The sequence below is a fragment of the Hemiscyllium ocellatum genome, chromosome 25, assembly GCF_020745735.1.
Source record: "Hemiscyllium ocellatum isolate sHemOce1 chromosome 25, sHemOce1.pat.X.cur, whole genome shotgun sequence".
In the NCBI taxonomy this organism is placed as follows: domain Eukaryota; kingdom Metazoa; phylum Chordata; class Chondrichthyes; order Orectolobiformes; family Hemiscylliidae; genus Hemiscyllium; species Hemiscyllium ocellatum.
In genome coordinates this window covers 8,652,598-8,676,133 of record NC_083425.1, presented here as the reverse complement: position 1 = coordinate 8,676,133, position 23,536 = coordinate 8,652,598, and the positions used below count along the sequence as shown (strand labels likewise).

The following is a 23,536-nucleotide window of genomic DNA, read 5'->3' as shown; positions in this document are numbered from 1 at the left end:
TTGCAAACATTTTGGTTGTGTTAGTTAATGCAAAATTTACCTTTTTCTTTCGTTGGATGTACTGGTTGCCTCTTAATTAAGTTTAGATCTTTATTACTTTTAATTTGTTTGTTACTGCAAAAAAATTAAAAGTTAAATTCTGGCCACCAATTATTTCCATTGGTTAGCAGTCTCTAACTTGTGAGTTCAAAGCACACTAAGATTGTCTGTTACTTTAAAGAATTGTTAAGTCTGATCAGAAATTGTGAATATCCTGTAAAGAGCATGTGATCAAAATCATTCATTAAAATATCATGTTTTATATATATAATATATATACACGAACACACACACACGCTTGGATTTTTACAAAAGGGCACTTCACAAAACAAATGACAGCAGCAACAATGTTGTTGTCGCAAGCAACTTGGTAGCTTGGTGATGCCAAGTCTACAACACCTTCAGAGAGAGACCATATTTCCCTCTTTGTGAGTGAAGATATTCAGAGAGATCACTTGCCAGAATTAACAGATTTTGCCCACTCACTTTTTTCACCTCTCGCTTGGCAATAACAATCTGTATTGGTGGGAGCTACAGAATATTACACATAAAATTGGAAATTTTATTCTGATTCTTTCGTGGACTGTCACTGGAAAGGACAGCACTTTGAATTTTTCTGAATTGCCCTTGGTCTGGTGCTGGTCTGCTACCTTCTTGAAAAATTTCCAGTCTGTTGTATTTAGACCACAGTGCTATGAGGAAGGGAGCTCCAGGTTTTTCTCCCAGTGATAGTGAAGGAGCTGCAGTACATGTCCAAATCTGAATGGTGTGTGGCTTGGAGAGTGCTGATTTCCCACGTGCCTGCTGCCTTTGTCCTTCTAGATAGCAGAAAGTGCAGGTTTGGAAGGTGCAGTCAAAAATGCCAGCTGTTACATCCTGGATGATGTCAGACTTGAGTGTTGTTGCAGCTGCACTCATTCAAGAAAAGCATAAGTATGCTATCATATTTCTTACTTGTACCTTGTAGACAGTGGAAAAGTCAGTAATTCTGGTTTCCCTGTGCCACATTCCTGTCTTTCCGCACTGATTTTTGTACCTAATCTCCGAAGTGGGGCTTGAACCAAGCACCTTTCAACTCAGAGTACTGTCAACTGAGTCAGGCTTCGTCTTTCTTTGCCATATTTGCTGTTTTTATTATCATTCTCTGTACCCATTTAATGTCACAATGGTATTGCAGATAGGTCATAGAACTAAGGTTCCAATTATGATAGGTTGCTCCAGACAGGATGCCATTGCTGGTTGCAACTCTAAAACTTGTTCTGCCCAAGTCTCTGTTACCTTCTATATTTCACTGATGCGCTGTTCTCAGAAGGAAAGTTAGAAGCCTGGTATGTGTTGCCCTGTTCCCAGAAAACATGCAGTAAGCACCAGCCAGTAGCCTGATGCCTGTGTTTCCACTGATCAGCAAGTAAGCTGGTAGCATGTTCGTTTCATTACTAAACCCTGCAAGAAAATAACATGGGTCTTCTAACGCTAACAGCTTCAAAGAACAAGGTATACAGGGAACAATAATGGGATTTAAGAAAAGCACGCAACAGAAGGTGATCTTCTTGAAACATACGAAGATGAGTGAATTGGCAGTGTGTAAGCTGAGAGAATGATTCTATTTGTGGAAAATATCAGAACGAGGGAAGACAGTTGCTTTCAAAATCCTGTCTAAGACCATGCATTAAGGTTGGAAGCTGTGCTGTCTACCATTGTCACAGAGGACCAAACAGGTTTTATAAAGGGCTGCAGATCTTCCAACAATGTTAGATTACTCAATATGATCCAGGCTTGTCAACAACAATCTGTACAGGGATTAGTGATCTGTCTAGATGCAGAGAAGGCATTTGATCAGGTTGAGTGACTATATCTTTTCTATACTTTAGGATGGTTTGGTCCAGGCGAAGCTTTCATGAAGTGGGTGAGGGACCTTTATAGTGATCCTCTGGTCGCGGTTCTCACCAATGGTGTGTGATCCAGTAATTTAAAATTTTTTAGGAGCAGTCAAGAAGTTGTCCCCTTTTGCCATTGTTGTTTATGTTAGTAATTGAGCCATTGGCAGTGGCCATCCATAAGGACCCCATAAGATCACATTGTACGCGGATAATATTCTTATCTTTTTGTCAAACCCAGCAGTTTCGGTACCTCACCTGAAATAATGTATCAATTTGTTTAGTGCCTTTTCGGGCTATAAGATTAATTTTACAAAATCGGAGGCCATGCCTATGGAGGTCTTAGGGAAATATCTGATGCCGAGGGCGAGTCTTGATTTCCTTTTAAATGGTTGTGGGGGGCTTTCTTTAATTCGGTATATTCGTTACTCCCATCTTTGATCAGTTATTTAAGGCGAACTTTGTCCACTTGTTTGACAAAATTAAACAAGACCTTCGAAGATGGGAGGCACTTCTAATATCCTGGCTGGGCCGATAGCCCTTATTAAAATGAATGTCCTCCCTCGTTTGCTATACCCCATGTGAATACTTCCTTTGGTCTTCCCCTGACAGACATTCAGGAGGCTTAATGGATGGTTCAGTTCTTTTATTTGGCACCATAAGTGGCCCCTTATCAAGCTAACCAAAGTGCACCTGCTCCACAGAATTGGAGGGAGGTGGGGGTGGAGGTTGATCTCCTGGATATTGAAAACCACCAATTAAGCTCTCTTTTATCTTATGTGAATGACTGGGCCTGTGGGGACTCGGCGTCAGATATGGTTACATATTGAAGCTTCTCAGGCAAAGTACCCCCTTATTAGTCTGCTGTTATTAGACAAAATGAGAGCAGTTACAGAGCATTGTTATAACCCAATAATTATCAATACTGTTAAAGCATAGAGGACATTGTGGCAGAGCGAGGGTAATATAGGCAAAACCTCATTTCCTACCCCTATAATGGGCATGCAGGGTTTCCAACTTGGATAACGGATTCCAGGTTTAAACTATGGGTAGCTTGGGGTGTGTCTTGCTTGGGTAACTTATTTGAGGGAGAAACAATGACAGACTATCTAGTAGAGACTTTTCCCACTTTTTTCAGATCAAGGATTTTATTCAAGGAACCACACTTTTAACCGAAACTTACAGATCCGACAAAGAGAAGAGGGTGACTTAGTGCCAAGAGCACACTCTTCATCAGCACTGTTTATCATCTGTTGGACAGTGGCCTCTTGGATGAGACTGAGTCGCTTTGTAAGGTCTGGGAGAGAGAATTCGGGGTTGAGATATGGGAGGATATTTGGGAAAATGCAAGAAGGATTTTGATCTGTAATAGGACCTATGCCATGCAGTTGAAGATTCTTCATAAGGCCCATCTGGCCTCAGATCACCTCTCAAAATTCAAAGTGGGAATATCGTCAACATGTCCCAAATGCAGAAAGAGTACGGGCACTCTTACTTATTGCTTGTGGTCCCGCCGCTGGCTTCATACATACTGGAGAGCTGTGGTAGGTGTGATAGAGAGCATCTTAGGGACCAAACTGGGGATGGACCCAGTCTTCCCTCTTCTGGGCCTGCCCAGTGTGCCTTACTTAGGTGTGTACTGGAGAAAGCCTTTCAATATCCTTACTTTTCGTGCAAGGAAAAATATTCTGTTATGTTGGGTGTCCGAAAACCCACTGGGTCTGTTGGGTTGGTATAGACTATTCATGGAGCATATTCCTTTGGACTTTCTCACAAGTATGGTGCACCAAAAAACTGAGGATTTCTATAAGGTATGGCAGCCCTTTTTGGATTACCTAGACACAGACTTATCTGCCACTTTAATAAAGGTTTTTATAAAGCCATAACGATTTTGTCTAGTGAATCTAATATCCTGAGAGGAAGAACTATGAACATATGAACGTGTATTAGTTAATGCTCTTGAAGATTAAGAGCTATTGTTTTGTTACACTAAGCCATATTATTTATTATTCATTGTTATTTTTCTACTACCTGTTTAGTTACCTTGTTGTTTTATATGTTATATGCATTTGAGTGCAATTTTGTTCAGTTTGCATTGTTTATGAGTTCTGTTGTTGGTTTACTGTAATATTAAAAACAAACTCTTTTTCAATAAAAATATTTTTATAATAAAGAAAGTGAGAAGCTCCTTAGAAAATGAGGCTGGAGAAATAATAACAGTGAACCAGGAAATAACAGAAAACAGAATAAATTCTCTACATAGTTCACGGTAGAAGACATTAATAGCATTTCCAAAAATAATAAATAATAAAGGAGCAAAAGGGAAGAGGAAATAAACACAATATCCTAAAACTATTGTACTGGGGAAATTAGTAGGATTAATAGATGCCCGAACCTGAGATATTGCATCTTAGGATATTAAAGGAATTAATTACAGAGGTTGTGGAAGTAATCTTCTAAAAAACTCCTCAGATTCTGCAGAAGATCCAGGGAATTGGAAAGTTACCAATGTAACACACTTGTTTAAAAAGTAAGACAGCCACAAACAGGGAATTATGGACCTGATAGTTTAACATCTGTCATTGGGAAAATATTAAGAGTATATTATAAAGGATGCCATTGCAGAGCAGTTAGAAACACATAATATATTCAAGCAGAGTCAGCATGGCTTCACAAAGGGGAAATCATGCCTGACAAATTTATTGGAATTCAGAATGAGAATGATTAGAGAATGATTTCATTTGTGGAAAATACTAGAATTAGGAGACAGAGTGTAAAAATAAGATGTCTCTCATTTTAGATGAAGATGAGGAGACATTTTCTCTTTTAGAATTATAGAATTTTATGAGGAGGCAAACAATGAGGTGAAAGGGAAACAGTAAATGTAATATATTTGGATTTCCAAAATGCATTACATAACGTACCATACACAGGGCAACTTAATATGATAAGACTCCCTGGTGTTGGAGGTCGTACATGAACATGGATAGAGGATTGGCTAATAAAGATAATGGGAGCATTTACTGAATAGTAATCTAGAAATAGCGGAGCATCACAGTGGAATGTCATGGATGAGGGAAGTTTTTTTTAATGCATACCTGAGTTGCCTGGGCAGCATTTATTGCCTGTCCCCTGTTGGCCTTCAGAAGGTGGTGAGAGCTGCCTTCTTGAATTGCTGCAGTGTACCTGCTGTAGGTAGACCCACAGTGCTGTGTGGATGTGGTTGTGGGTTTGGAAAGTGCTGTCTAAGGTTTTAAGGAGAATTTCTGCAGTGCATCACGTAGATAGTACACACTGCTGCTACCAAGCAGTGGTAGAGGGTGTGGATGTTTGAGGATGTGATGCCAATCAAGTGGGCTACTTTGTACAGGACGGAGGCAAGCTTCTTGGATGCAGTTGGAGCTGCAAGTGGGGAGTTATCAATCACACTACTGTTCTGTGCTGTGTAGACGGTGTATAGGCTTTGGGGAGTCAGGAGGTGAGTTACTTGCCACAGTACTTTGAGCTCCTGACTTGTTCTTGTAGCTAATGTGTTTATGTGGGAAGTCCAAGCGAGTTTCTGGCAAATAGTAATCCCTAGAATGTGAACCTGTGGCATTCAGTGATGATAACATTACTGAACATCAAGAGGCAGTGATTAGATTGTCTCTTACTGGAAATGGTCATTGCCTGGCATTTGTGAGGTGTGAATGTTACTTGCCACTTGTCAGCCCAAGCCTGGACATTGTCCACACCTTGTTGTATCTGAACATGGACTGCTTCATTATCTGTGGAGTCATGAATGGTGCTGAATACTGTGCATTCATATCCCTACTTCTGATGTTATGATGGAGGCAAGGTCATTGCTGAATAAGGTTGGGCCTAGGGCACTACCCTCAGGAACTCCTGCAGATATGTGATGACTGACCTCCAACAACCACAACCAAATTCCTATGTGCCAGGTATGACTCCAAAGAGTGAAGAGTTTGCCCTGATTGGTTCTAGTTTTGCTAGAACTCCTGAATGCGGGCTTGATGTCAGGGTTGTTGTTCTCATCTCACCTCTGGAATTCAGCTCTTTTGTCCATGTTTGAACTAAGGCTGTAATGAGGTCAGGAGCTGAGTGGTCCTGGCAGAACCCAAACTGGCGGTGACTGAGCAGGTTATTACTGAGCAGGTGCTACTTCAAAGCACTGTTGATGAGGCCTTCCATCACTTTACGCATGATTGAGGGTAGATTGATGGGACAGTAACTGTCGCAGTTGCGCTTGCCCTGCTTTTTGTGTACAGGACCTACTTTGGCATTTTTCCACATTGTTGGGTAGATGCCAGTGTTGAAACTATACTAGAAACAGTAAATGTACCATTACCAAGTTTGTGGATACTGCAAATATAGCCAGGAAGGCAAGTGGTAAGCATGACAAAAGGAATTGGTAGAAGAATACAGACAGGTTAAATAAGTTAGTAAAAACTTAGCCGATGGAATATAATGTGGGAAAATATGAAGCTATACACAATGACAGGAAGGACAGAGGTGCTGAATATTGCTTAAATGGAGAAAGACTGCAAAAAGCTGCAGTACAGAGGGATTTTGTGCATAAACTACTAAAAGCTGGGATCCAAGTCCAGCAAGTACAGGTACACAATCGTTTATCCAAAACACTCGGGACCAGCTGGTTTTTGGAATTCTAGAATTCGAAAAATTCCAAATAAGTGAAAATTTGACAGTGAAAGTTTTAAAAATCTTATCGAACTACAGATTGACTGTGAGTACTACGGGCCCCGAGTCAGAATTGATGCCTGCCAGTGCTGGGCCACACTCCGCACATCGTATCTGAGTGACACACATCGAGTGGGTGTGGAGTTGGGTTAACAGTTTGCACGCCAAACAACCATGTTAATGAGAAACAAAACTTCATGAAAAGCTTTCAGATTTTGGATCTTTTCGGAGTTTGGGATTTTGGATAAAGGATTGCCTACCTGTATTAGGAAGGTTAGCTTGGTTGATTCTGGGCATCGTGTTGTGAAAGCAGAGTCTAGTGACAGTAAATTGTATCCTTTTATCATTAAAGCACAGTTGACATGGTAAACATCAAACTGAGTAGTTTTTTTGTACAGGCTAGACCCTACCAAAACATTTTAAGAAGGTAACCCAAACCCTAACTTTCCTTGTTGTTTTAGGTAGATGTAAGGTGGATATCCCAGGAGTAATGCAGCTGGTCAAACCACTTGGCTTCAAGTAAAACAGAATTTACTTCTACACCACCGAATGAAACTCAAACAAAAGAAAACAGCATTTAGAATACCACTTATTTAAAAACCCAACCGATATGATATCCCCCTAACAAAGGAGCTGTTCCAATTTCCTGCAACACACCTTGCAAAAACAAAAGTAACTTCAAACATAGATTCTTACAGGAGAGATGTCAGAGAGAGAGAGAGAGGACCAGCCAGGGATCATTTACTAACCGCTTTCCACTGTAGCTGCTTCTCTGTCCCCAGCAGTTTCTAACTGCTAAAACTAAACCAAACTAGAAAAAGTCCATGAACTGGGAGAGCTGGCCACTCCTCTTTCATTTTACAACTATTTTAAAAAAGACCTAAAAACCTTTTCCCTGATTGTTGCCATTAGCAAGAACCCAAATCCCAGACAAATCAGAACCTCTGTCTTTTATATCCCCTCTTGAAAAAATCACGGACAACATAACCTAGTTAAAGGAGGAGGTTCATCACAATGGTCACTATAAAGCTATCAGTATTCACTTTACTTTTGATTTTGAGAACCATCACAACACATCTTTATTCTATGAATCTTGAAATAAAAGTCCTTAGACTGTTTGGAGAAGCTTTTCTTTCAAATAACACTTCATACGAACATCTAAAAGAAGAGCAGGAAGTCCATTAAGTTCTTCTAGCTTGCTCTGGCATTTAAAAGGTAATGGCTGATCTGATTGTGGACTGACATCTACATTCTTGTCTATTTCCAATAATCTGTGACTCTCTTGTTAGTCAAGAGTCTATTAATTTCTGGCTTAAAAAACCTTCAATGGCTGCCTCCCTCACTTTCTGGACAAAGAAGTTTCAAAGACTCACAATCTTCTGAGAGAAAAGGATTTCTCATCTTTGTCTTAAATGGGAGAGACCCTTCATTTTAAATTGTGTACCTTATATAAAGCAGTGTCCAAACCGGAAAATATAATAACTCCTTAAAAGAATGCCACGAAAAAACTGAAACACAACAGGGATCTGAATTACTTTGAATTTTAACTCAGTTTTATGATCCAATACTTGGACTGTCTAGTGTTTACAAAGTTGCTGCTTTGCATGCTCTACAGACTGGTAGAGTGGCTCAGCCTAGTGCATCCAGTTATTAGTTTCATTATTGGCTGCTATTCCGGGATAAGGAACATAAGAAGTTGTTTTCCAACATTAACTTTCCAGGAATTTCCCCCCTACCCTTCCTTTTTAAGGAATGTAGGTCATCAGATATCAACCAGGTGACCATTTTTCAAATATAAACTGTAGTCAAATAACTGATTGAAATGCAATTAAAACCATACACCAAGGTGTTCTTTGTCCACACAGGTGCACATTTTTGAGCCCAAGATACTGATTAGCAATCAGCAGCAGGAATGTTGAATGACTGTTTCACATTCTTCTGGGGGTGCTGAGGTGATCTAGAGTACGAAAAGTTTCCGCGGCTGAGATCAATTAACCCAGAGTACATGTGGCATCAATAGAAAGGCTTTCTAGTCTATACGGCCACCATCAAACCAGTCAGTATCTTTAGCATCCAGGATTTCTTTACAGGAACACTATTTCAAAATTTTAAATCCAGCAAATAGACTGAAAAATGTAGCTTTTATTACTTGATTTTAACAAGTTGAGTTTCTCTATTAGTACTCAACATATTAAAATAAAGTCAACCAAGTATGAATTATAATGAGCTTAAAACATTTGTTATTTGTTCATTTTTGAACATTAAAAAAATACTTGAACACTCATTAATAATGATAAAGCCAGGGAAGAAATTGGCTGTATGAAGTTATGAATCTAACACTGCCAAGGAATCTACAAGGAATTACTACAAATATATATTAGGGTTGTACTGTCTAGCTCATTAAACTCTGTGTTCCAAGTCTCTTGAGCAGTTATCAGAAACCATTAATCTGAAGATTTGAAACACAATTAAAACACATTGAAATTGAAACATAATGAACCCAAAGTGTACAAACTTGAATTTCTAACTGTTGGCTTGATTTTTAAAGGACACCCTGCTTACAAGATTAAATTTTAAAATAATTAAATATAAAATCAATGGAGCTCAGAGCATACGCATTTTCTAAATGGTCAAAACTTGCCCCATATTTGCTTTTTCTACATTGTGTTGGGGCATTTATTTCACAAATAAACAAATGGAAAATGAAATGTTCCAAAATGTTTTCAGCTAATCTGACCGATGTTAACATGAGTTATGTTCATTGTAAAAGTTAGTAGGGCCTTCATTGTCAGCTACAAAGTGAAATAAGTTTAGTACTACACATCAATAGATACAGACAATCTTGTTTTCTTCTGACAATATCTTGTATTTAGGGAGAAAGAAAAAGCAAGTGTTTGTTCTTTCCATTAGTGCATATAGTTTTCAAAGGTTATCAGGTATTTTGCTATTTTTCATGGATAATTATCCTCTAACCTTCCTCCATTACTTTTTCTAAGCTTTGCATCACTTGCAGGAAGGTGAGCCATTCTTTATTACTCAGTTGTAACTAGAGAATCGACTGTAATGGCTCGTCTTTCCATTCCCTAGTCATTACCTCGGGAGATACAAAGAATTCATCTACAGTTCCCTGACTCTGGACAACATAATTAAAAGGTATCCCTAGATCCAAGTTCATACTGATGCTCCTACTTCTAACTCACCACTCGTCCAACATCTGATTGTCACACTGCTGATATAATGTTCAGTACTACAGGAGCAGGAATTCTCTCCAAATAGGTACTGGAAGCACCAAAGGTGTTGGGCAGAATTTTACTAGGATGACTGGCGGATGGTTCAGCCAACCCAGAAAGAAAGTTAGTCGTTAGCTATAGTCTGAAAGAAGTCTGTGTCCCACACTCAAAATGTACTGTGGGAGGGATAAATCAGAGGACCGTCTGAATTCCACTTTCAGTTTTAAAGTAGAGACAAGATGGAAAGAAGAAGGACTACTTTTCATGGGAGTGTCCATGATGCTATAAAGATAGCAGCTTCTTCATTCCTGCTATTGAAAAAAAATTAAACTCAGGCTGTATTCCCCAGCCAGCATCAAATATATTTTGGTATGGGCAGGTTAACACTGGAGTCTGTAACAGCTCAGTTGATCCTTAATTATTAAGGGTGGGTGGACTGCTGAATTTAGTGTCCTCGCAACTTCTGTGTTATGCAGGTCAGTACAGTAGTGGGTGGGAAGGCATGTAAAATACAGCACATTGTCTACAGTCCCCATGCTCTCTCAATTTCCTTTCCACCGAATATGTTCCTTTCTTTGGAGCCAAAACAGGTGCATCTTTGGTGCCATACATAACCCTAGTATGAGCTTCTGACCACATATCCGCTCCACCTACTTCAGCCTCCGTAACATTTCCTAACTCTACCTTGTCTTCGCTCATTTGCTGCTGAACCCCTTCCAGACTTTTCTCAATTGTAGATTCGACAATTCTGTTCTACTTTTGACCATTCTTCTGTACTCCATCTTACAAAAACCTGAACTCACCAAACATTTCCTTCCTCTTTTTATATCTGCACCAAGTTCCATCACCTGACAGTTGCTGGTGTGCATTGCTACCAGGAGAAGTGTAAGGACTACAGATGCTGGAGTTGAAAAGTGTGGTGCTGGAAAAACACAGCAGGTCAGGCAGCAGCTGAGGAGCAGGAGAGTTAATGTTTTGGACATAAGCCCTTCATCCACATTTCTGATGAAGGGCTTATGCCCGAAACATGGACTCTCCTGCTTCTTGGATGCTGCCTGACCTGTTGTGCTTTTCCAGCGCCACACTTTTCAACTTTGTTGCTAGCAGTCCAGTTATACTTCATTCTCAGTTTCTCTTTCTTATTCTCAAATGCTTTGTTGGCTGCACTGCTCTATATCTCTGCCAGTCCAGAATTCAGTGAGATTGCTGAAGCTATGCAATTCTGGCCTCATGCATATCCTTGATTTTCAAAGGTTCACCGGTGACAATCATGCCTTCAGCTGCTGAGTCAGTAAATGCCAGGATGCCATACATAAAGATGAACTCATGTGCCCCAAAGAATTTATATGGGTCTTTGGATTGCTAGTCCAGTGATAATAGCAGTATATCATCGCCTTTCCAACAAACAGTAATAAATCACTCAAAAATATATTTTGCCTATTAAAAGGGGCTTTTTTCTAGAATATTTTATAAAAGGTAATCTATATGCCTTATTCCCACTCAGCAACTTTTCTACAATGCTAGCAGCCATTTTGTGAGAAACTAGCGAAAAAAAGACGTTTCTGAAATAAATTTTATAATTCAAATTAAGTGATTTTGTATAAAACAAGCTAATGTTTGCTTTTAAAATGTATTCAGATAACATCATATTTCTGTTCTTTCAGGGCAATGTTAACTGATGCCTTCATATAGTTTTGTTTTCTAAGTACGGTGACCACAAAATATCTGAGGTGCAAAAAAAATGATAATGAATACACTTTAACTAAATAGAAAATTGGGCTGTTGAGTAAAATGGATTGCAAGTTCCAAAGACATTTTTGACAAAACATAATACACGTTATTCAATGCTACTTTCTGAACAAGAATAACACATACAGAATAACAGTTCATTTCGAGCATTACAGTGACTGAATTATTTACAGCCATCAAATTGTTGGAATGAAAATCATGCCGTGCTACGTCATATGTGCTCTAAAGGCAGACTGTGGCTCACTGTCTGTTGTCACTTCACCTTGAACTGTTTTTGTAGCAGCATTTGTTTTTCCAGTGGTGATTTGCTATTACGTACCACTTTTGGGAGCAGGCTGAAGAAGCAGATTCAGGTCCCAAGCCTGCCTCAGCCAACACAGGAAACAAACCTATGTTGTTGCAATTATTTTGAATCACACGCTAATCATCTAGCTAACTGAACTATGCATTCCCATGGATTAAAATACAGACTATTTTCTCTGGCTAAATTGCACTTTGTACATAAATGTGCAAGTCATACATTTCTGCAGGCGACTTATGTAATCTTTCCATTATGTGTTGACTACATATTGTGCTACTTTAGGTTTTGTGACACCTACACTCTTCCAGGGAATCCAAAACTGCAGTCATACAGCTACATTTGTATGAATGCACTCTCCAGATTGCAGCATTACATGGTCATATTGCACCTCTTGGGTTAAAACCATTAGAAATTCTGAAGGAGTCTTTTTTTAAATATTGATAAAGTGCAGTTCCTGCACAGAGTGCCAAAATACTTTAAAAATTGACAGCTTGAAAATTTCACAGAGAACATTCTCATAGCAGTTCAACTGCATTTCATAGAAAAGCAATCTAACATTAATGTTTTATGGCTGCAAATTGTATTGCTGTCTCAAGTGCAACATAACTGAGTGTGGGCTCTGACATAGCATGAATGCATTGATGGAAGAACTAACAAAACTAATGTTCAATTTTAATTTCTTTATCACTCCTTTCAGCTAGAATTTATTTCAATTGACACGAACATAGCTATTTAACAGAAGTGACATTTGGATAGATACTTGAATAGGAATGGTTTGGAAGGATATGGGCCAAGATCAGGCAGGTGGGACTAGTTTAGTTTGGGATTATGTTCGTCATGGACTGGCTGGATCAGAGTCTGTTTCCGTGCTATATGATTCTATGAGTGCCATTAAGAGACAGGATTACAGAGAATATTTTCACTGAAAATGCTATCCATCCTGCAAATGGTTAGACACATATTTGTAGCTTAGCAACTTAAATCTCACCACAGGCAACGTGATTATACTCGTATTATACAATATGAGAAAAGTACATTTCAGATTGCAAGTCATGTAACTTTATGCAATATTGCTATTCTGTAAAAGAAGTGATGACATGTTTATGAAAAATCTTTACAAGTAAATTTCCTGAACAGATTATAAAATCCTATGGTATCACTAACATTATAGTGACCATTTAATGAATAACCTATGCAACCTAAATAGTCCCATCTGTCAAGAGCTGCCAGCCAATGAGGCTAAAAGCTCTTCATCGACAGGTTTATCACCTGCTAGTTGCACACACACTTAAGGCCTAGGATTACCACTGGACAGATGAGTGCTGGTAGGATTGGTGGATAGGGAAGGGCAAGAGGCAGCAAGTGCAGGGGTTGGCTCTCGGGAGCTGCCTCCATTCCAACATCAGGCCCCTCTACAAGGCATTGTGGGCTGAAGTTTTACCAAATTTTGCTGCTTAATTGTGGAAAGCTTCATGGAGGTTTCCTCTTAATCAGCCCTAGCAAGTTTTCTCACAAAACATTACACCTTCTTTCTCATGCTGTCTTATATTCAGCAGTAATGGAAATGCTCACCAGCACAGGATCTTCCTGCGCTAATGTAACTCACGGCATATTTAAATCCAGCTGTGTGCCAGAGCAAACGCTGTAAGTCCGGAATTGCCCTTCACAGTTCAAGTGAATGAGGAATTCCACAGAGGATGGCTGATAGAGGCAAATTTGCACCCTGGTTCATAAACATGGATCTCTGTCAACCATATAGATGTGATTAAATTCTAATTCCTCCATTGCATAGAACTTTGTCTTGTTATTCTAAAGTCTCAATTTTCTATTAGTTACATAATACACCAGTCCAGCAGAATTTTGATTTTTATCTTTATTAGTTCCTCAATATTTTGATATTGTTGATTGCTGAGAGACAAATTTGTCGTGGCAATTCATTTTTCTTCCCAGGAAAACCTTTTATTTCACGTCTTTGTTCACGCTCAGAGCTTGTTTACTGACATATGTTCTGGGGGAAGGTCACATATGCTTCAAAGCAGTTCCAAGCATTTGCATGCATTTACTGCTTGAGTAAAACGTGATTTGTAGAATCACGCCAAATGCCAACCTTTAACCTCAGATTTTATTCATTTATCCTCACATTACCTGCACGCTCGGGTGAATATAAAAGATCCCAAAAGCCCTATGTATTGTGCAGGAGTGTTCTTTGAAGAATCTGTATAGTCACTCTTCAATCAGTACTGCAAAAAATAGTTTTTAAATCTGATTTGTTCTTCTCATTTCTGTTGCTGGGGCATCACTGCACACAAATTGGTTGCTGCATCTACCTGTAATATAACAATGACTGAACTTCAATGTAATTTATTAGTTGTGATGCATTCTGGGATTCCCTGAGGACATGGAAAGTGCTATGCAAATAGAAGTTCCTGCTTTCCATTACAACAAGCAGGCTACGAGAAACATGTCTTTGGATTTCCTCTTTACACACTTTTGGTCTCCAGCTGTACAAAAACAAGATACTGTGAGATTTGAATGTACTCATCATTCTACAGCACAGGATGTCAAATTAGAATCTACACAAAGATTAAGAAGTTATTTTCGTGAAAGGGTAAAAGCAGATGCTGAATGAGTGTTGCATTACTGAGACATGCTGAGTCGATAGTCTGATTTCAACAGACAGTTTTGGATCCAATCACTCATTACCTAACCCTGAATGTGCCAAAGGTACCAAATCAGACACCTGCCAGTTTAGTACTCAAGCACTGCTTAAATTCAGAACAGATCTAGCAAAGCTCAGCAACCATGACACGCTGTGGGTCATCATCAGCAACAGAATTGTAATCAGCCAAAACCTGTAATCTTGTAGGCCAGCATTTCTCTCCTTCTACCATTACCAACAAGTCAAAAGACCAGTTTAGATTTTGAGGATTGTCGGATAGCATGCCATGAGCATCACCACACTGAATTAAAAATGTGGGGTCATCCTGTTGAAGTTACAAAGCATGCTATAGACACAGGAGAAAGTGAGGACTGCAGTTGCTGGAGATCAGAGCTGAAAATGTGTTGCTGGAAAAGTGCAGCAGGTCAGGCAGCATCCAAGGAACAGGAGATTCCACGTTTCGGGCATAAGCTTCCTGAAAGATTCCTGAAGAAGGGCTTATGCCCGAAACGTCGAATCTCCTGTTCCTTGGATGCTGCCTGACCTGCTGCGCTTTTCCAGCAACACATTTTCAGCTCATGCTGTAGACACAGTCAAGTAATCTGAGAACCCAACAAGTCAGGTCAAAGCTCTGTAGCATAGGTCATAGTGAGGCCAATGGGTATATAAACAGGGAAGACATGCCAGGGTGAGATCATCAACAGGAATAGATCAAGGTGAGGTGAGACTGATAACCCTTGAAATGAAGGCCGCATTCGACCAAGTGTGGCATCAAGGAGCCCTTGCAAAACTGGAATCAATGAGTATCGGGGTCAAACTCTGCATTGGTTGAAGTCATACATGGCACATAGGAAGATGGTTGTGCTTGTTGGAGGTCAGCCATCTCAGCTCCAGGACATCTCCTCAGGAATTCCTCAGGGTGATGTCCTAGGCCCAACTATCTTCAGTTGCTTCTCATGACATCAGAAGTGAGGATGTTCCCTGATGAATGCACGATATTCAGCACCATTCATGACTCCTCTGATAATGAAGCCATCCATGTTCAAATGCAATAAGATCTGGACAATATCCAGGCTTAGACTGACAAGTGACAAGAAAACTTCATACCACACAAATGCCTGGCAATGACTATCTCCAATAAAAAATTATCTAACCACTGCCCCTTGACATTCAGTGGTGTTACCATCACTGAATGCCCCACTAATAATATCCTCCGGCTTACCATTGACCAGAAACCCTGCTTGACCTGCCACATAAACACAGCGGCTACAAGAGCAGGTCAAAGGCTAAAAATACTGCAGCGAGTAGCTCACCTCCTGACTCCCCAAAGCCTGTTTACCAACTACAAGGCACAAGTCGGGAATATGATGGAATATTCACCTCTTGCCTGACACCATTCAGAACAAAGCAGTCCGCTTGATTGGCATCACATCCACAAGCATCTACTGACTCCACCACTGACGCTCAGCAGTAGTGTGTACTATCTATAAGGTGCAGAAATTTACCAAGGCTCCTCAGATGTACCCTCCAAACTCACAACCACTTCCATCTATAAGGGCAAGGGCAGCAGATACATGGGAACACCATTACCTTCAGGTTTCCCTCCAAGCCATTCACTGCATGACTTGGAAATATATTCCATTCCTTCACTTTCACTGGGTCAAAATCCTGGAATTCTTCCCTCAGAGCACTGTGGATCAACCTACACCAAGTGGTTTGCAGCAGTTCAGGAAAGCAGCTCACCATCACCTTCTCAAGGGCAATTAGGGACAGCCAGCCACTGATGCCTACACCCCACAAGTAAAGTAACAAAAAGACCAGTAAATATTAAGAGCAGTGAGAGATCAAGGTAAAGTTGGCAGCATGAACACAGCAAGAGCAGGGTATGAAGAGCATTGACAGAGTGCAAGATCTCAAGAAAGCAGGCAAGAGCTTGGCTTGCTAAACCCAGAGCTGGGAAATTAAAAATGTGAATCAATCAAGTAAACAGTTAGTATCCAGACAGAACAAGCCTAGTAACCTTTGTTACTATTCATTGCTATGAAGGTGCATGTGTGTACTGTGCCTTTAAGAGAAAGAGGAAGCTGGCAAGGACTTAGAGAAGTACATAGTGTGCTGATAGATTTAAAAATGTAACATTTGGTTAACACAAATAGCTGGTGCTGTGTTGCCATGGAACAAAAAACAAATTCAAATTCAACCAATCAGTTTAAATTATGCCCCAGATAACAAAGTCCAATTAAATTTGAATTCTACTGTTTGGGATGACACCTGAGACTACTGCTTACAAGTGCCCACCCAGTGTGTAAGAAGAGGCAGCAAGCACAAGCAACTTTGGATTATAAGCACTCTCAAACCACTATGCAGCAGTAGGGACAGATGCAAGTGAGAACATCTTTTTAGCAGAGTTCAGACATGGCAAGATCAGTGAAGGAATATACAGTAGAAAAACAGCAACAAGAGAAAAGCAGAATATAGTAGATTCCAGAATTAGGAGAACAAGAAGGTGCTCCTGTCACCTTCATTGTGATTCCCATGTTATGTGTTGCCCCCTTAGTCTCCGGGTAAGTTGCAGACTGTTCTGCAGGAGAAAATGAAGGTGGTTGAATTTAGGGAATACATCCACACCAAAAATATGGTTATTAATACCTCAGATGGTCATAATCTCTGGTTTATTCCTAATACCATAAGGCAGCAGGAGTAGAAGAAGTAGGAAGACAGGAAAGATTCATCACCATGTTTGATGCATAGTGCCTGAGAAGGGGTGTCAGATTCTTTTTAGCTTTTGTGTTCATGGATGTGTGGTTTGCTGGGGAGGCTAACATTATTGCCCATCTCTAAATACCTTTGAACCCAGTGGCTTGTTACGCCATTCCAAAGAATGGTTCAAAGTCAACCACATTGCTGTGATTCCAGAGTCATGGTGAGGATGGCAGCTTTCTTTCATTAATAGACATTAATGAACAAAATCTGTTTTTACAACAGTCAATGACTATTTCATGGTCACTTGCTAAGACTAGTTTTTAATTCCAGATTTATTAACTGAATTTAAATTCTCCAAGTTGCTCTGGTGGGATATGGTGGGAACCCACATCTCCAAAGTATTAGTCTGGAACTCTAGATTTCCAGTTTAATGGCATTGCCATTACTTCGCCATTTTCTCTTATTTTTGGGACATTGAGATGCAATCTTGGACAGAAGGCACCAATTCAAAAGGGATAGGTGTATTATAACAGAACTGGGACCAGTGCCCTCGCAATTAAGGATTAAACTAAATTCTCAGGGGCATCAGCATATAGAAGTATAAAAGATAAATAAGATTCATAATTTGACAATAGTGGAGAGGAAGGAGTGCTGGATGAGATAGGAATGGACTAAGAAGGATAAGGAATATAAGGACAGATTGAGAGTAAATCTGCATAAATGCAGCATGTGGTGAATAAGACTGGTAAGTTACAGACATAAATAGTCATGTGGAAATATGTTATAGCAGTAATAATGGAAACAGCTTTAAAATGGTGATCTGAGCACTTATTATTCAAATGTACAAAACATTCAGAAAAGATGAGGAAAGGAAAAAAGTGAGCTGGTGTCATTGCTGATATTGGAATACATTATAATGTTGGAAAGAGTGGATGTCCTTGAGGGGGCAAGGACAAAAACCATTTGGTTAGAACTGAGAAATAAATAAGTCATGCAAATGGGGGTATTTTGAAGTCCTGAAAAAAAGCGAGTTATGTACTGCAAGTGAACTATTTTAACAGATATAAAGAAAAGGATGACAACAGATGGATGCACAAAAAACAAAGATGGTAAAATATTATTTTAGAGGAAAGTAGAATATAGAAGTGAATTGTAGAATGCACCAAATCAAGGGAATCCTCAATATATAACAGGCAAGCAATTGCTCCTTGGATGATTAGAAATAGAGAATATGGTGAAATATGTAAAGGGAGTCTGATGATTGTCAAGTGCATTCTTAAAACTAGAATGAATTTCAATAAGTTCAGAGATGAATAAAGGTGGCAAAGACAAAATGAAAATGCAATGACTGTATGCATAAACTGAAAGCCAAACGTCTTTACCAGCATACATGATTGTAAGTGGCTATTAAGAGGCTGAATAGATTGAATTCAGGACAAAATGGGTGATTAATGCTTAAAGGCACAGGTCAAGGCAAAAATACTGCATTAGTACGGAGTATTGGTGCTTACCAAGGAAAAGGATATTGACAGAATATCAGTAGGAGCAGAGATGTTAGAGATAATGAATGGAGTGAAAATAGAACTGCTGCATGTATAAAAATGGCTGACTGAGTGAACTGTAGATAACTCATTACATTAGCATAGCTGGCATCCCAGATCGCTAACTGAAGTGCGATTCAAAATCATAGAGTTTGTTGTTGGCTTTAAATATTCCCTAGTTATAGGATTGATGTTTGAGGATTATAAAGTGGTATATCTGCTATGATTATTAAAGAAAGGATAGTCCTAGTAACTACAGGCCCATTAGTTTAATATTGTTTTAGAAACAATTATCAGAAAAAGAAAATCAAAACTATCTTGAAGGAGCTTGAGCTGAAACTGTGTTGCTGGTTAAAGCACAGCAGGTTAGGCAGCATCCAAGGAATAGGAAATTCGACGTTTCGGGCATAAGCCCTTCATCAGGAATGAGGAGAGGGTGCCAGGCAGGCTAAGATAAAAGGTAGGGAGAAGGGACTTGGGGGAGGGGCGATGGAGATGTGATAGGTGGAAGGAGGTCAAGGTGAGGGTGATAGGCCGGAGTGGGGTGGGGGCGGAGAGGTTAGGAAGAAGATTGCAGGTTAGGAGGGCAGTGCTGAGTTGAGGGAACCGACTGAGACAAGGTGGGGGGAGGGGAAATGAGGAAACTGGAGAAATCTGAGTTCATCCCTTGTGGTTGGAGGGTTCCCAGGCGGAAGATGAGGCGTTCTTCCTCCAACCGTCGTGTTGTTATGTTTTGCCGGTGGAGGAGTCCAAGGACCTGCATGTCCTCGGTGGAGTGGGAGGGAGAGTTAAAGTGTTGAGCCACGGGGTGGTTGGGTTGGTTGGTCCGGGCGTCCCAGAGGTGTTCTCTGAAGTGTTCCGCAAGTAAGCGGCCCGTCTCCCCAATGTAGAGGAGGCCACATCGGGTGCAATAGATGATGTGTGTGGAGGTGCAGGTGAACTTGTGGCGGATATGGAAGGATCCCTTGGGGCCTTGGAGGGAAGTGAGGGAGGAGGTGTGGGAGCAAGTTTTACATTTCCTGCGGTTGCAGGGGAAGGTGCCGGGAGTGGAGATTGGGTTGGTGGGGGGTGTGGACTTGACGAGGGAGTCACGAAGGGAGTGGTCTTTGCGGAACGCTGATAGGGGAGAGGAGGGAACTATATCCCTGGTGGTGGGGTCCGTTTGGAGGTGGCGGAAATGATGGCGGATGATACGCTGTATATGGAGGTTGGTGGGGTGGTAGGTGAGAACCAGTGGGGTTCTGTCTTGGTGGCGGTTGGAGGAGCGGGGCTCAAGGGCGGAGGAGCGGGAAGTGGAGGAGATGCGGTGGAGGGCATCGTCGATCACGTTTGGGGGGAATCTGCGGTCCTTGAAGAAGGAGGCCATCTGGGCTGTGCGGTGTTGGAACACACCCCCCACACACATCATCTATTGCATCCGCTGCACCCAATGTGGCCTCCTCTACATTGGGGAGACGGGCCGTTTACTTGCGGAACGCTTCAGAGAACACCTCAGGGACGCCCGGACCAACCAACCCAACCACCCCGTGGCTCAACACTTTAACTCTCCCTCCCACTCCACCGAGGACATGCAGGTCCTTGGACTCCTCCACCGGCAAAACATAACAACACGACGGTTGGAGGAAGAACGCCTCATCTTCCGCCTGGGAACCCTCCAACCACAAGGAATGAACTCAGATTTCTCCAGTTTCCTCATTTCCCCTCCCCCCACCTTGTCTCAGTCGGTTCCCTCAACTCAGCACCGCCCTCCTAACCTGCAATCTTCTTCCTGACCTCTCCGCCCCCACCCCACTCCGGCCTATCACCCTCACCTTGACCTCCTTCCACCTATCACATCTCCATCGCCCCTCCCCCAAGTCCCTCCTCCCTACCTTTTATCTTAGCCTGCCTGGCACCCTCTCCTCATTCCTGATGAAGGGCTTATGCCCGAAACGTCGAATTTCCTATTCCTTGGATGCTGCCTAACCTACTGTGCTTTAACCAGCAACACATTTTCAGCTCTGATCTCCAGTATCTGCAGACCTCACTTTTTACTTGAAGGAGCTTGAGTTAAGGATAGTCAGAATGGTTTACTGAAAGGAAGATTGAGCTTTAATGTTTTACTCAAATGACATAGGTTATTGAAGGGAAGGCAATGGATATTGTTGAAGTACCATATAAATGGCTGGTTAACAAAATTGAGGCTATTGGAACAAAAGGATCTCATTCAGCTTGGATGAAAAAAATGCTTTCAGGACATAAATCAGCAAACCTTGGTTGTCTTACATGAGAGGTTAGTAGGCAATGATGTTTCCCAAGGGTAAATGAGTAAAGGACCACTTTCTTATTGATATACTGTTTATAAGTGGAAAACATTGCAAAATTTTAACACTTGTGAATGACACCAAACGTAGAGGTGTGGCAACCACAAGACACAGACAGGCTTGCAGAATGGGCAGACAAGTGGCAGATGAAACTTAATATTGAACTGATGCATTTTTTTTGCAGAAAGGAAAGAGCGAGGCAATACAGACTTAATGTCATAATTAGTAAGAGTGAACAAGGGCTGAGGTGTGCAGCTGCATCAGTGTCGGAGGATGACAGACTGCATTGAGAGCGGTGAGCATACAATACGGAACTTGTGGCTGCATTGAGATATTTGAGTACAAAATTAGGGGGGTTTTCTGAACTTTTATTAGCTCCAATGGGGAAAAACTACAGTATTTTCTCCAACTCAGGCTACTACGCTTAGAGAATAAGTGACGATTCCTGAGAGGGTATTGAGGAAATTTATCAGAAGAGATCTAAGGATGAGGGATTTTAGCTGCAAGGTGAGGTTAAAGGAGGTGTCCTCCCCCGTGCAGAAAGGAGATTTGACAGAGGTGTATAAGTGTCATCATTGATCAAAAACCTAAATAAACAAGGCATATAAATATGTGGACAGATATTGGTTTTAATCATGTGTTTTTTTGCTTAAAGTTGGTTCACGCAAAGTTGCGATTTTCAGGAACACAACTACAAACTTAAGTGCAGATATACAGTGTTTCTCATTTCCAAGCAAAAAGATGTTGGCTTTTGAATTGCCTTATCAGTTGAGGTTACGCATGTAGCATTTAATGACTGAATTCAACTGCAGTCTGTTCTGCTATGTGTGTTTCTTCAACACAAATTGGATTTAATGTGATTGAAGAATTTAGACCACTATGTGGATAACACTAACTTCATTTACCTGTGTTGGCTATAAAGCGATTCTGGACCCACTAGATTAAACGGTGCGGCTATTGTGCGATTTTCTTGCAACACAAGATTGCCTGAGAATGGAACTATCCCATAATATCAGAATGAACTGTACATGTCACAGGTTCTGCCATTGATCAAGTTATTCATTACATCGCATGGTGAATGTTTACCCACTCAATTAAGCATTCTGATCCACTCAGCTTCATAATTGGTATTTATAGTTTTTTTCATATACCACACCATGTTTTTGTAAAACATTGTGTTAGACAAAATATATTCAGAAACTGATGATTTGAGATTATTACCATGACATAAGTGGCCTCTTGTTGGTTCCATAAACATTTCAGGACTATATACAGCATATGAATGTAGTGTCCCTAAACCATCTATTATTCTATATATAAAACATAATCTATTTTTAGGTGAATTGGATACTTCTGATGAGGTGGAAAATCTGCTAAAATTTTCACAAGCAACAAAGGGGATAGTTTTCCAGATATCTGTGTTAACAATTCTATTTCAGGGAGTGTGAATATCTGTCATTTTAACAAAGCTTTAACAAAAATTGGAGCCCGCTTTTAAAACAAGTTTGGTTTTAAGACTGCCAGGACAACAGTGTATGTTTTGAAAGGACAGGTTGTAACTTAAACAGTTGCAACCTTTACGCCTTCAATCACATCTTTCCATGTGACTGTGAAAATGTTGACAATCAGCAAGAAAATCAAAGATTACTGTTAGACCACTTTGAATTGAGTGGTGTGCAGTTTGCTGACTGGTGCATATATTTTCAAGTACACAACTTGCACCATATGTTACTCTCCAGGGTTGACATTTGTATGTTGTATTTTAGAAAGTTTTTGAACATCCAAGATTTTACGAGGTCAAAAGTTTTCTCAGTTATTTTTATCCACGAATGCATCATGTGGCTTGCATGTCAGCACCATATGTTGTAAAGCAATCACTGGATCCATGGAAAATATCACATTCCAGACAGTCCATAACCAAACACAGCACGAGTCAGTGAACAGTTCAATTCTTGTAGAGGTATATTCCACAACTCTTATATTTGGTTAAAGCAACTGATGTGAATAAGCATTTACCTGAACCGCATAACTGATTTGATGGAGAAGCTGTCCCTATCATGCTGTTAAGTAGCATTAACAGTCTTTGTTTTCTATTAACTAAATGTATTGCATTTCCTGTAATGGCAGTGAAATGACCAGAGGATTAATGCAAAAGTAAACATTAGTTTTACAGCTGTGAACAGGAAGACCAGTTCTTTGAAATTTTAACATTTCATAGAATGAATTTCAGTTCTCAGGTAACCATTTAATTTAATTTAATTTAAATTGATTAAAAAACAAGGTGTTGTCAATTAATTGGTATAATTAAAGCCTATTTGATAAATTAATCAAATTATAACCAGTTTCAATTAAAGTTAAAATTAAACAGCAGGGAATCGGAGTAATAAAGATTTCTGAAATTTTCAGGGAATTGCAATCTGGGTTCTGTAAAGTACA

General features: G+C 40.3%; 1 protein-coding gene across 1 annotated transcript in view; it reads right to left on the bottom strand.

The window, feature by feature from the left end:
- The window catches only part of LOC132827749 (cytoplasmic phosphatidylinositol transfer protein 1-like), a 285,683-nt gene that overhangs the window by 170,482 nt on the left and 91,665 nt on the right, over positions 1-23,536 (bottom strand). The gene's annotated exons all lie outside the window — the stretch shown is intronic.